This window comes from Staurois parvus, unplaced genomic scaffold (assembly GCF_062004578.1).
Source record: "Staurois parvus isolate SC_StPar_1 unplaced genomic scaffold, SC_StPar_1.0 ptg000002l, whole genome shotgun sequence".
NCBI lineage: Eukaryota > Metazoa > Chordata > Amphibia > Anura > Ranidae > Staurois > Staurois parvus.
In genome coordinates this window covers 5,478,483-5,491,270 of record NW_028317798.1, presented here as the reverse complement: position 1 = coordinate 5,491,270, position 12,788 = coordinate 5,478,483, and the positions used below count along the sequence as shown (strand labels likewise).

The window sequence follows — 12,788 nt, the reverse complement described above, 5'->3', positions numbered from 1 at the left end:
CAAATTAACAAGATTTATAAAGATACTATTTAATCACCTTGGTTTCTAATGAAAAGCTGCTAGCAAAGTATCTCAGAATAATAGTCAAACCAAGTCCAAACATAAAGTATAGGAATGAACATTAGCAAATATTATTTGCAAAAAAAGAAAAAGATCTTCGCACTCTGTATAATACAGTGCTATACTATGCAGTGTTTTGTTTTCTTGGTAAATTTAATAACTGGCTAAAAGAGAATGTTCACACCATAGTGCATGAGATGGGCGATTAGATCTTTATTAACCTTTTCACTGTGGTCCTACAAGGAAGGGAAATATGATAAATATATTCTGTGCACAAAGCACTGTTCCTCCCATAAATGACCTTTAATACATCATCAACATTCTGCTTTACTCTCTTATCTGCTTTTGATTTGGGCTTGAATTGCAAATAGGAAGCAAGGTCATGACCTCTGTTAAGGTCACAAACAGAAATAGGTTCAGTTTAATACAGTGCTAGGGACAGAAAATCTCTTTTGCTCTACGCCTTTTTAAAAAATTCACATAACAGAAGGTTGCCACAAAGAGAACTTGTAACATTTCAAAGAGCTAAGGCACCAACAGATAACTAAGCGGCTGTTACACCAGTTGTAAAGAACACAATTCTGCACTTTACCAACAAATAACCTACAGCAAGGGGAAATAAAACTATTACAATCTAAACAGAAGATAGAATAATAAACAGATCAATCTCAAGAAAGGCTGCAGGAAGAACAAGCAGGAGTTTATCTATTTAAATTAAATGCATCGTTTTATAGGCCATTTTTCTATTTTTTGTTATAAATATCTAATGCACACATTCTTTATCCTCCACTGAACTCCCTGGCTTGCCAGCATAATGGATGCTCAAATTAAGCAGAGTAAGACTGTTGGTACAATATGTTTTTTTTTTACTTTAAAAACTTCTTTCGATCATTTTTATTATCATTTATTATCATTCTTTTTTTATCGGTGGAATTAATCAGAACAACTAGTAAAATGTTCAATTATCAACTGTACAATAGCAGCTGCAACTTTCATCAGTCTAATAAAATAAAAACTTAATCATAAGGAAAGAAAGATGAAAATTAATTAAAATTTAGGGACAGCATTTTTTGGTATGGGAACTATTGTGCCATTGAGCTTTTCAAGCAATAAACACCCAAAACTCTGAATAATCACATCAAATATACATTTTTAAACTTCAAACATTTAAAATAAACTTCACAATGGTCCCTAAACTACACTGACCCTTAAGCTAACCAATTCCTTAGTACACATCACTAAAACTTAACTTTTATCTCATCTCTAAACTGAAACCTTATCTCTATCTTATGCCTTGTACACATGATGAGAACATTGGATAAATGATCATCCATTTTTTTTGTAATTTTGTTTTCCAAAGTTTACAAGTTTAAGCTGTGAATACAAATTCATGGTAATAGATATAAGGGGATCTGAGTTTTTGCTAGTACGTTACCAACCCAACAATTAATACAAAATAGGAAAAAACAGTAACGGGTGATCTAGTTTGATCAATGTAGTTTATCCCATGTAAACTGAAATTGTCATTAAGGATAAATCATAATGATACTTTCAGTTTACATGGGGTATACTACATGGGTAATTTGATACTATCTTTAGGAGCTTTTGGGTGTGTCAGTTAAGTCCCGTACACACAATCAGGAAATCATACGAAAAATGCCGCTTTAAAAGTGATTGTACGATCTTCCCCACCTGGAATTCTCTTTGGGAATCACGGGATGTCCCTCCGGCGGAATTTTTTCGTTACCTTCAATTGCGGCATTGGCTGCTCTCATTGCGGGGCACTTCTGTTTTCCCGTACCAGAAATCTGCCTTTGAACTGCTTTGCCAACAGCGTCCGGGTGCCCTGGGCCTTATCTCCCTTCTTTATGCAGCCTTGAATAGACGATCGTCGCATACTTCTCTTTCATATGTCATTCAGTGGGAGCGCGACCTAGGAGTGGTTGTGGATCCGGAGGACTGGAATAGGGCCTGGTCGTTTGTAGTACGACTACGCTGGAGGCGGCCTACAAGGTGTTGTTTCATTGTTATTGGGTTCCGGCTTGTTTGGCACAGGCGAACCCTGCCTGCAGTGATCGATGCTTTCGGGGTTGTGGCCATCGTGGTGATGTATTGCATATCTGGTGGTGATGCCCGAGGCTGCTTCGTTTTTGGTCTCGTGTGTTTGGCCTCCTTTTCACCTTGTTCCATCTTTCTATATGACGGGATGCTCGGTATACTTTGCTTCATTGTCCCATGCCGGGCCTCTTGGCTCACCAGCAGAAGTTGGCTTCCTATTTGTTTTTGTCAGCCTCTAGAACAATTGCTCAGGCCTGGAAGTGCCCGTTTGTCCCTCTTCAGGGGGTGCGGGACTGTATGACTGCTATGATGCTCAATGAACAGATGTCGAGTATCTGCAACGACTCCCAATGTAAATTCTTGAAAATATGGGAGCCGTGGTTGCAATATACCTTTCCCACACTCCCCCCGGCTAGCCCGGGGATGTGATGTTGTTCGCCTTTAGCGTTCTTGGATCCCTGCTCTTGGTTTGGCTATCCTTTTTTACTTCTCCTTCCTTTCCCCCCTTTTTTTCTCTGTTTGCTTTGGTGTGGCAGTGGATAGTTGCCTTTAGTCTGAGTTATTGTTATATTTATGTTTTGTTATTTAAGTGCCATTGATGGCCCCTGCGTGGGCGTATCTTTTGCCCTGTTGGTGTTAGAGCACTGATTTCTCTAATTTCTAGTTCCTTTATGTGCAATTGATAGCCCCTGCATTGGCGTCATTTGTTGCTCCTGTGTTAATTGTTATACATTAATAAAAATCATTGAAATACAAAAGTGATTGTACGATAATCTGATCATTAGTACACAGCAATCTGATCATTAGTACACAGCAATCGTCTGATTACTCAAAGGAACAACTACGAATATTTTTATTGTATGATACCAGTTCGTGCTTTTTCAGCTTAACCAGCACAGTTTTCATCCAAAAATACAATACAAATACATTACTAAACATTACATCACTTCTAAATTTTTATTCTGTCGTACAAGAATTTTCATAACTTTAGTAACCTCTACACTTTTGATATGAGAGTAGCATGCAAAAAAAAACTGGACAATCATTCGTCCGATATTCTCAAAGTGTACACAAGGCTTTAAGCTTGGAGAGTGTTAACCTGGGCAGCTGGTATCTTTGTTCGAGGTCAGTGTCTCTTCCTAATTATAGATAGGTAGAATTGTGGCTTTAATTATTTCAATTACCCTTCTCTTTTTTTGTTATGATTGTATATCTAGATCTAGCTTCCTCTCCGGTTTGATATGGAATCTTCCTGACTGGTTTGAAGTTGCATAGAATATATCCCTTCTTTTTATTGGTTTCCAACTTGCCTCCCCACAGCCTGGATAGATGTGAAAGCCCTCTGTTTTTTTTGTCCACCTTTTGTACTTGTAAGTATATTTGTGACATCGTGTATCCACCGCCCCCCATCTTTTTTTTCCTTCCAGTTTATTCACCTCCTCTTTGCTGGTTACACTACTCCAGTTTGGAGGCTTTTAGGAGAACTTTCAATTATATGTGTACCTATGTAATGTTGTTGTGTTTTTCTTAATTTTTAGAACCAACAAAAAACTTGTATGTACAATATGTCATATAGGAATATGAGGTCCTGAAGAAGCAGCCCTGACTGCAAAATACGTTGACAGTGTAACCTATGACATTACTGTTTTGATGAACAAAAAGTGATCAATATTGATTGTAAACCCTTCTGTTTGGGTATTTTATGATAGCTTTGTGAATAAAGGCATTTTATATATTTTTATCTTTTTTTACCGATAAGTTACCCTAGATCACCTGTTTGTATTTTGGATACAAATGCATGGACTCTTATTTTGTACATCTCTGTGGTGAGCATCCATTTTGTGTGATTATTAAAGTGTGTGTAAACAATGACTGGAAAAATCCTACAACAGTGCAAAAATCCTAACTTTCCCATATATGGTGCTTCCTCTGACCTTATGGAATATTCTCTTCAGAGGAGATATTTGATCTCCTGATCCTTCCCATTTTAGAGAAGAGATCGTTCATTAAGGCCTCCATGTCCCCCAAGACTAGACGCCCAATGGCTTCACTAATTTTTTTTAGTAAAGACCAGCTTCTTCCAGTCTTTTCTATGACATTCAACCGATGTCTATCTTTTAGAATCTCATTACAATGCCCCATAAAGATGGGAATTGCCATAATGAATTATGATTTAATACAACGCAGTACTCAGAATTCCTGCCACAGGAAAAAGGAGACTGTTGGCCTAATTAGGGACTTTGGGAACTGGTGGAGAGGAGGATAAGGAGGAACTTGATGACATGAGTATAGTAAAAATCCAGGGCAGAGCAGGAGTAGAAATGAGAGCAGAGGGTAAACACACAAGAGAATATGGAAAAGGTCAGAACGAACAAAAGGGAAAATATGGCATTGCCAGTGGATGGTAAATGCCTCTCATTACAGGCGCAGGGATCAACTTTTATTTACCAAAGTTGTTTAAAGTACACTACAGATAAACTGGACAACTACCAATAGGCAATACAAAGAATTTCCTAGCTGAACAACCGTAAAAACACAGAGCTATTAACAAACTGCCAGTACACAGACAACAGGCAGGAACAGACATACAGTACATGCTGCATACATGAATCTAATATAATTTAAAACGCAAACTCAGTAATAAGCTCTCATTGAGAGAAAACTCAGATTTCACTTAAGGTCTGAAGGCTAAAAGATGGTGTGCTTGGAAAATAAACGATATCAATGATCTTTCTGGTGTTGTATCTGACAACAAGCAATTGTACATAACTGCCCTAAGGGCTAAATGACTGCTTAATCTATCAGAGGTTTAATTGCTGTGACAATAACTTTATCATTATATACAATAAGTTCTCAGATGTAACTCAGTGTAACCCCTCACTTTTTACTGAAAGTGTACACAAGCAAAGCTTTGTTGCAAAAGGCTAATATCTCTTTTATATCCTCCATTTTCCCAGCTCAAAGAAGTCTTCTGTTTGCCATACAGTCAGGTCCATAAATATTGGGACATTGACACAATTCTAACATTTTTGGCTCTATACACCACCACAATGGATTTGAAATGAAATGAGCAAGGTGTGCTTTAACTGCAGACTGTCAGCTTTAATTTGAGGGTATTTACATCCAAATCAGGTGAACGGTGTAGGAATTACAACAGTTTGCATATGTGCCTCCCACTTATTAAGGGACCAAAAGTAATGGGACAGAATAATAATCATAAATCAAACTTTCACTTTTTAATACTTGGTTGCAAATCCTTTGCAGTCAATTACAGCCTGAAGTCTGGAACGCATAGACATCACCAGACGCTGGGTTTCAACCCTGGTGATGCTCTGCCAGGCCTCTACTGCAACTCTCTTCAGTTCCTGCTTGTTCTTGGGGCATTTTCCCTTCAGTTTTGTCTTCAGCAAGTGAAATGCATGCTCAATCGGATTCAGGTCAGGTGATTGACTTGGCCATTGCATAACATTCCACTTCTTTCCCTTAAAAAACTCTTTGGTTGCTTTTGCAGTATGCTTTGGGTCATTGTCCATCTGCACTGTGAAGCGCGTCCAATGAGTTCTGAAGCATTTGGCTGAATATGAGCAGATAATATTGCCCGAAACACTTTAGAATTCATCCAGCAGCTTTTTCAGCAGTCACATCATCAATAAATACAAGAGAACCAGTTCCATTGGCAGCCATACATGCCCACGCCATGACACTACCACCACCATGCTTCACTGATGAGGTGGTATGCTTAGGATCATGAGCAGTTCCTGTCCTTCTCCATACTCTTCTCTTCCCATCACTCTGGTACAAGGTGATCTTGGTCTCATCTGTCCATAGGATGTTGTTCCAGAACTGTGAAGGCATTTTTAGATGTCGTTTGGCAAACTCTAATCTGGCCATCCTGTTTTTGAGGCTCACCAATGGTTTACATCTTGTGGTGAACCCTCTGTATTCACTCTGGTGAAGTCTTCTCTTGATTGTTGACTTTGACACACAGACACCTACCTCCTGGAGAGTGTTCTTGATCTGGCCAACTGTTGTGAAGGGTGTTTTCTTCACCAGGGAAAGAATTTTTCGGTCATCCACCACAGTTGTTTTCCGTGGTATTCCGGGTCTTTTGGTGTTGCTGAGCTCACCGGTGCGTTCCTTCTTTTTAAGAATTTTCCAAACAGTTGTTTTGGCCATGCCTAATGTTTTTGCTATCTCTCTGATGGGTTTGTTTTGTTTTTTCAGCCTAATGATGGCTTGCTTCACTTATAGTGACAGCTCTTTGGATCTCATCTTGAGAGTTGACAGCAACAGATTCCAAATGCAAATAGCACACTTGAAATGAACTCTGGACCTTTTATTTGCTCATTGTAATTGGAATAATGAGAGAATAACACACACCTGGCCATGGAACAGCTGAGAAGCCAATTGTCCCATTACTTTTGGTCCCTTAAGAAGTGGGAGGCACATATGCAAACTGTTGTAATTCCTACACTGTTCACCTGATTTGGATGAAAATACCCTCCAATTAAAGCTGACAGTCTGCAGTTAAAGCACATCTTGTTCGTTTCATTTCAAATCCATTGTGTTGGTGTATAGAGCCAGAAATGTTTGAATTGTGTTGATGTCCCAATATTTATGGACCTGACTGTATATGGCTTCCTGGGAGACAGATTCGGGAAGGTCAATTCCCCAACAGGAATAGGAAGCAATATTAAAGAAGTCAGCTAAAGGCTGCTCTGGGATTTAAAAACTCATACATAAATAACATATCACTCCAGTCACCCTAGTCAAATTCTCAACATTTTGTTTTAGAAGTTCTCCCTCCAAAATGCTTCAAACACTGTGAGTGAAAATTAACCTTTTATCACAATTACTGAGAACATCTGGCACCACTTGATTATTGGCGCATGAGGCAGAGTTATGAGGGCAGGGGCAGGTAGTCAGGAGGGAAGAGTGATGGGGGCAGAGGTGGGCAGTCGGAGGGGAAGAATGATGAGGGCAATGGCTGGTGGTCGGGGGAAACAGAGATGTGGATAAGGGGAAAAAGTGATGAGGGAAGGGGTGGGTGGTCAGGGGGAAGAGCGATGAGGGCGGGGGAGAAGTGATGAGGGTGGCGGTGGATGAAAGAGTGATAAGAGCAGGGGCGGGTGAGGGCCAGAGTGATGGGGCACAATAGTATGGGGCACAGTGATGAGGGCAGGGGGCAGAATGATGAGGACAGGGGTGGGTGGGAGGGAGGGGCAGAATGATGAAGACAGGGGTGGGTGGGTGGGAGGGGCAGAATGATGAGGACAGGGGTGGGTGGGTGGGAGGGGCAGAATGATGAGGACAGGGGTGGGTGGGTGGGAGGGGCAGAATGATGAGGACAGGGGTGGGTGGGAGGGAGGGGCAGAATGATGAGGACAGGGGTGGGTGGGAGGGAGGGGCAGAATGATGAGGACAGGGGTGGGTGAGTGGGAGGGAGGGAGGGAGGGGCAGAATGAGGACAGGGGTGGGTGGGTGGGAGGGAGGAAGGGGCAGAATGAGGACGACAGGGGTGGGTGGGCAGAACGATGAGGACAGGGGTGGGTGGGTGGGAGGGAGGGGCAGAACGATGAGGACAGGGGTGGGTGGGTGGGAGGGGCAGAACGATGAGGACAGGGGTGGGTGGGTGGGAGGGAGGGAGGGGCAGAACGATGAGGACAGGGGTGGGTGGGTGGGAGGGAGGGAGCGGCAGAACGATGAGGACAGGGGTGGGTGGGAGGGAGGGGCAGAACGATGAGGACAGGGGTGGGTGGGTGGGAGGGGCAGAACGATGAGGACAGGGGTGGGTGGGTGGGAGGGGCAGAACGATGAGGACAGGGGTGGGTGGGTGGGAGGGGCAGAACGATGGGGACAGGGGTGGGTGGGAGGGAGGGGCAGAACGATGGGGACAGGGGTGGGTGGGAGGGAGGGGCAGAACGATGGGGACAGGGGTGGGTGGGAGGGAGGGGCAGAACGATGGGGACAGGGGTGGGTGGGTGGGAGGGAGGGGCAGAACGATGAGGACAGGGGTGGGTGGGAGGGAGGGGCAGAATGATGAGGACAGGGGTGGGTGGGTGGGAGGGAAGGAGGGAGGGGCAGAATGAGGACAGGGGTGGGTGGGTGGGAGGGAGGAAGGGGCAGAATGAGGACGACAGGGGTGGGTGGGGGGGGGCAGAACGATGAGGACAGGGGTGGGTGGGTGGGAGGGAGGGGCAGAACGATGAAGACAGGGGTGGGTGGGTGGGAGGGAGGGGCAGAACGATGAAGACAGGGGTGGGTGGGTGGGAGGGAGGGGCAGAACGATGAAGACAGGGGTGGGTGGGTGGGAGGGGCAGAACGATGAGGACAGGGGTGGGTGGGTGGGAGGGGCAGAACGATGAGGACAGGGGTGGGTGGGAGGGGCAGAACGATGAGGACAGGGGTGGGTGGGTGGGAGGGAGGGGCAGAACGATGAGGACAGGGGTGGGTGGGAGGGAGGGGCAGAACGATGAGGGCAGGGGTGGGTGGGTGGGAGGGAGGGGCAGAACGATGAGGACAGGGGTGGGTGGGAGGGGCAGAACGATGGGGACAGGGGTGGGTGGGAGGGAGGGGCAGAACGATGGGGACAGGGGTGGGTGGGAGGGAGGGGCAGAACGATGGGGACAGGGGTGGGTGGGAGGGAGGGGCAGAACGATGGGGAAAGGGGTGGGTGGGAGGGAGGGGCACAACGATGGGGACAGGGGTGGGTGGGAGGGAGGGGCACAACGATGGGGACAGGGGTGGGTGGGAGGGAGGGGCACAACGATGGGGACAGGGGTGGGTGGGAGGGAGGGGCACAACGATGGGGACAGGGGTGGGTGGGAGGGAGGGGCAGAACGATGGGGACAGGGGTGGGTGGGAGGGAGGGGCAGAACGATGGGGACAGGGGTGGGTGGGAGGGAGGGGCAGAACGATGGGGACAGGGGTGGGTGGGAGGGGGCAGAACGATGGGGACAGGGGTGGGTGGGAGGGGGCAGAACGATGGGGACAGGGGTGGGTGGGAGGGGGCAGAACGATGGGGACAGGGGTGGGAGGGAGGGGGAAGAACGATGGGGACAGGGGTGAGAGGGAGGGGGAAGAACGATGGGGACAGGGGTGGGAGGGAGGGGGAAGAACGATGGGGACAGGGGTGGGAGGGAGGGGGAAGAACGATGGGGACAGGGGTGAGAGGGAGGGGGAAGAACGATGGGGACAGGGGTGGGAGGGAGGGGGAAGAACGATGGGGACAGGGGTGGGAGGGAGGGGGAAGAACGATGGGGACAGGGGTGGGAGGGAGGGGGAAGAACGATGGGGACAGGGGTGGGAGGGAGGGGGAAGAACGATGGGGACAGGGGTGGGAGGGAGGGGGAAGAACGATGGGGACAGGGGTGGGAGGGAGGGAGGGGGAAGAACGATGGGGTGGGAGGGAGGGGGAAGAACGATGGGGTGGGAGGGAGGGGGAAGAACGATGGGGTGGGAGGGAGGGGGAAGAACGATGGGGACATGGGGTGGGAGGGAGGGGGAAGAACGATGGGGACATGGGGTGGGAGGGAGGGGGAAGAACGATGGGGACATGGGGTGGGAGGGAGGGGGAAGAACGATGGGGACATGGGGTGGGAGGGAGGGGGAAGAACGATGGGGACATGGGGTGGGAGGGAGGGGGAAGAACGATGGGGACATGGGGTGGGAGGGAGGGGGAAGAACGATGAGGACATGGGGTGGGAGGGAGGAAGGGGCAGAATGAGGACGACAGGGGTGGGTGGGGGGGGCAGAACGATGAGGACAGGGGTGGGTGGGTGGGAGGGAGGAAGGGGCAGAATGAGGACGACAGGGGTGGGTGGGGGGGGCAGAACGATGAGGACAGGGGTGGGTGGGTGGGAGGGAGGGAGGGGCAGAACGATGAGGACAGGGGTGGGTGGGTGGGAGGGAGGGAGGGGCAGAACGATGAGGACAGGGGTGGGTGGGTGGGAGGGAGGGGCAGAACGATGAGGACAGGGGTGGGTGGGTGGGAGGGAGGGGCAGAACGATGAGGACAGGGGTGGGTGGGAGGGAGGGAGGGGCAGAACGATGAGGACAGGGGTGGGTGGGTGGGAGGGAGGAAGGGGCAGAATGAGGACGACAGGGGTGGGTGGGGGGGGCAGAACGATGAGGACAGGGGTGGGTGGGTGGGAGGGAGGGAGGGGCAGAACAATGAGGACAGGGGTGGGTTGGTGGGAGGGAGGGAGGGGCAGAACGATGAGGACAGGGGTGGGTGGGTGGGAGGGAGGGGCAGAACGATGAGGACAGGGGTGGGTGGGTGGGAGGGAGGGGCAGAACGATGAGGACAGGGGTGGGTGGGAGGGAGGGAGGGGCAGAACGATGAGGACAGGGGTGGGTGGGTGGGAGGGAGGGAGGGGCAGAACGATGAGGACAGGGGTGGGTGGGTGGGAGGGGCAGAACGATGGGGACAGGGGTGGGTGGGAGGGAGGGGCAGAACGATGGGGACAGGGGTGGGTGGGAGGGAGGGGCAGAACGATGGGGACAGGGGTGGGTGGGAGGGGCAGAACGATGGGGACAGGGGTGGGTGGGTGGGAGGGGGCAGAACGATGGGGACAGGGGTGGGTGGGAGGGGGCAGAACGATGGGGACAGGGGTGGGTGGGAGGGGGCAGAACGATGGGGACAGGGGTGGGTGGGAGGGGGCAGAACGATGGGGACAGGGGTGGGTGGGAGGGGGCAGAACGATGGGGACAGGGGTGGGAGGGAGGGGGAAGAACGATGGGGACAGGGGTGGGAGGGAGGGGGAAGAACGATGGGGACAGGGGTGGGAGGGAGGGGGAAGAACGATGGGGACAGGGGTGGGAGGGAGGGGGAAGAACGATGGGGACAGGGGTGGGAGGGAGGGGGAAGAACGATGGGGACAGGGATGAGAGGGAGGGGGAAGAACGATGGGGACAGGGGTGGGAGGGAGGGGGAAGAACGATGGGGACAGGGGTGGGAGGGAGGGGGAAGAACGATGAGGGCAGGGGTGGGAGGGAGGGGGAAGAACGATGGGGACAGGGGTGGGAGGGAGGGGGAAGAACGATGGGGACAGGGGTGGGAGGGAGGGGGAAGAACGATGGGGACAGGGGTGGGAGGGAGGGGGAAGAACGATGGGGACAGGGGTGGGAGGGAGGGGGAAGAACGATGGGGACAGGGGTGGGAGGGAGGGGGAAGAACGATGGGGACAGGGGTGGGAGGGAGGGGGAAGAACGATGGGGACAGGGGTGGGAGGGAGGGGGAAGAACGATGGGGACAGGGGTGGGAGGGAGGGGGAAGAACGATGGGGACAGGGGTGGGAGGGAGGGGGAAGAACGATGGGGACAGGGGTGGGAGGGAGGGGGAAGAACGATGGGGGCAGAACGATGAGGACAGGGGTGTGTGGGAGGGGGCAGAAGGAGGAGGACAGGGGTGGGTGGGAAGAATGATGAGGACAGGGAGAGCTGAAAGAGTATTATACCAAGTCAAAATTAGAAACTCACACTCTGTAAATGAATTGAATAAATACATTCAATGATATATCCATTTTTATATCACTTTGGGGGAGATTTACTAAAACTGGTGCACTGAGAATCTGGTGCAGCTGTGCATGGTAACCAATCAGCTTCTAACTTCAGCTTCTTCAATAAAGCTTTGTAAAAAAAAAATTGGAAGCTGATTGGCTTCTATGCAGAGCTGCACCAGATTTTGCACTCTAGTTTTATTAAATGTCTGGAGCTCAGCTTCAACATTCCCTACTCAACCTTTACATTACAATGAATGCTGCACATTCATATAAACAAAAGGGTGGGTTGCTTTAGAATTACATAGTTTCTATTTTTTTAAATTTATTGTTATATGTTGATTATTTTTGTATAAGTATTCCAGCGTGGATCCTGAGGAAGTGAGCATACTGTAAAGGCGTTGATCCTAAATCCATGAAGCAATGGTTATATCAATCTGGAAGTCTTTTCTGTCTATGATTTTAATGAACTGTTTCTTTTAAATTGGTAATAAAAGAAGTTATTCATCTTTATGTTTCTGTGAGGTACATTTAATGCCCTGTTCCTTACATACAAAATAATTTCTACTTCACATTTATAGTTTCTGGTTATCAATGTAGTCTTTATTTATACTTTATTTATACACACACCATTTTTTTATGTTTAGGGTTCCAAATTATAGAAACACATAAATGTGAACTTTGATTAAGTGTGTGGCTGCAAAAAAGGAATTGGATTGTACAATCCCCTATTACAGGGGCTGCTGTAAAGAAACGATTAAGACACCATCATATAGCTTAAAGTGTTAGTTCACCTTTACAGAAAAACTCAAAAGGAAGGTAGCCTAATACTGGACCCCCCCCCCCCCGGTCCCTGTTGTACTCAACACCGGCGATCCTCAGCTGTCAAGGCTCCCACAGACACTCCACCAGTTCAAGGAACTGAAATGCCCACTGCTCTCTCTGTTCTCCATCCTGCACTGCCAAGACAGACTATAAGGATTCTGACTGGTCAGTGCCATCAATATGTGACAGTGCTGACCAACAAGCATCCCTCTGGTCTGTCCTGGCAATGCAGGACAGGACGGAGAAGAGAGACAGCAGTGGGAAATAAAAAACCCATGGAGTGACTGTTAAAGCCTTAACAGCTGAGGATCGGTGGAGGTAAGTACTACGGGGACTGGGGGGTGG

The 12,788-nt window shown here is 48.8% G+C and overlaps 1 protein-coding gene across 1 annotated transcript in view; it reads right to left on the bottom strand.

Moving 5' to 3' along the window:
- The window catches only part of DENND1A (DENN domain containing 1A), a gene marked incomplete at its 3' end in the record, with an annotated part of 1,241,355 nt that overhangs the window by 151,824 nt on the left and 1,076,743 nt on the right, over nucleotides 1-12,788 (bottom strand). The gene's annotated exons all lie outside the window — the stretch shown is intronic.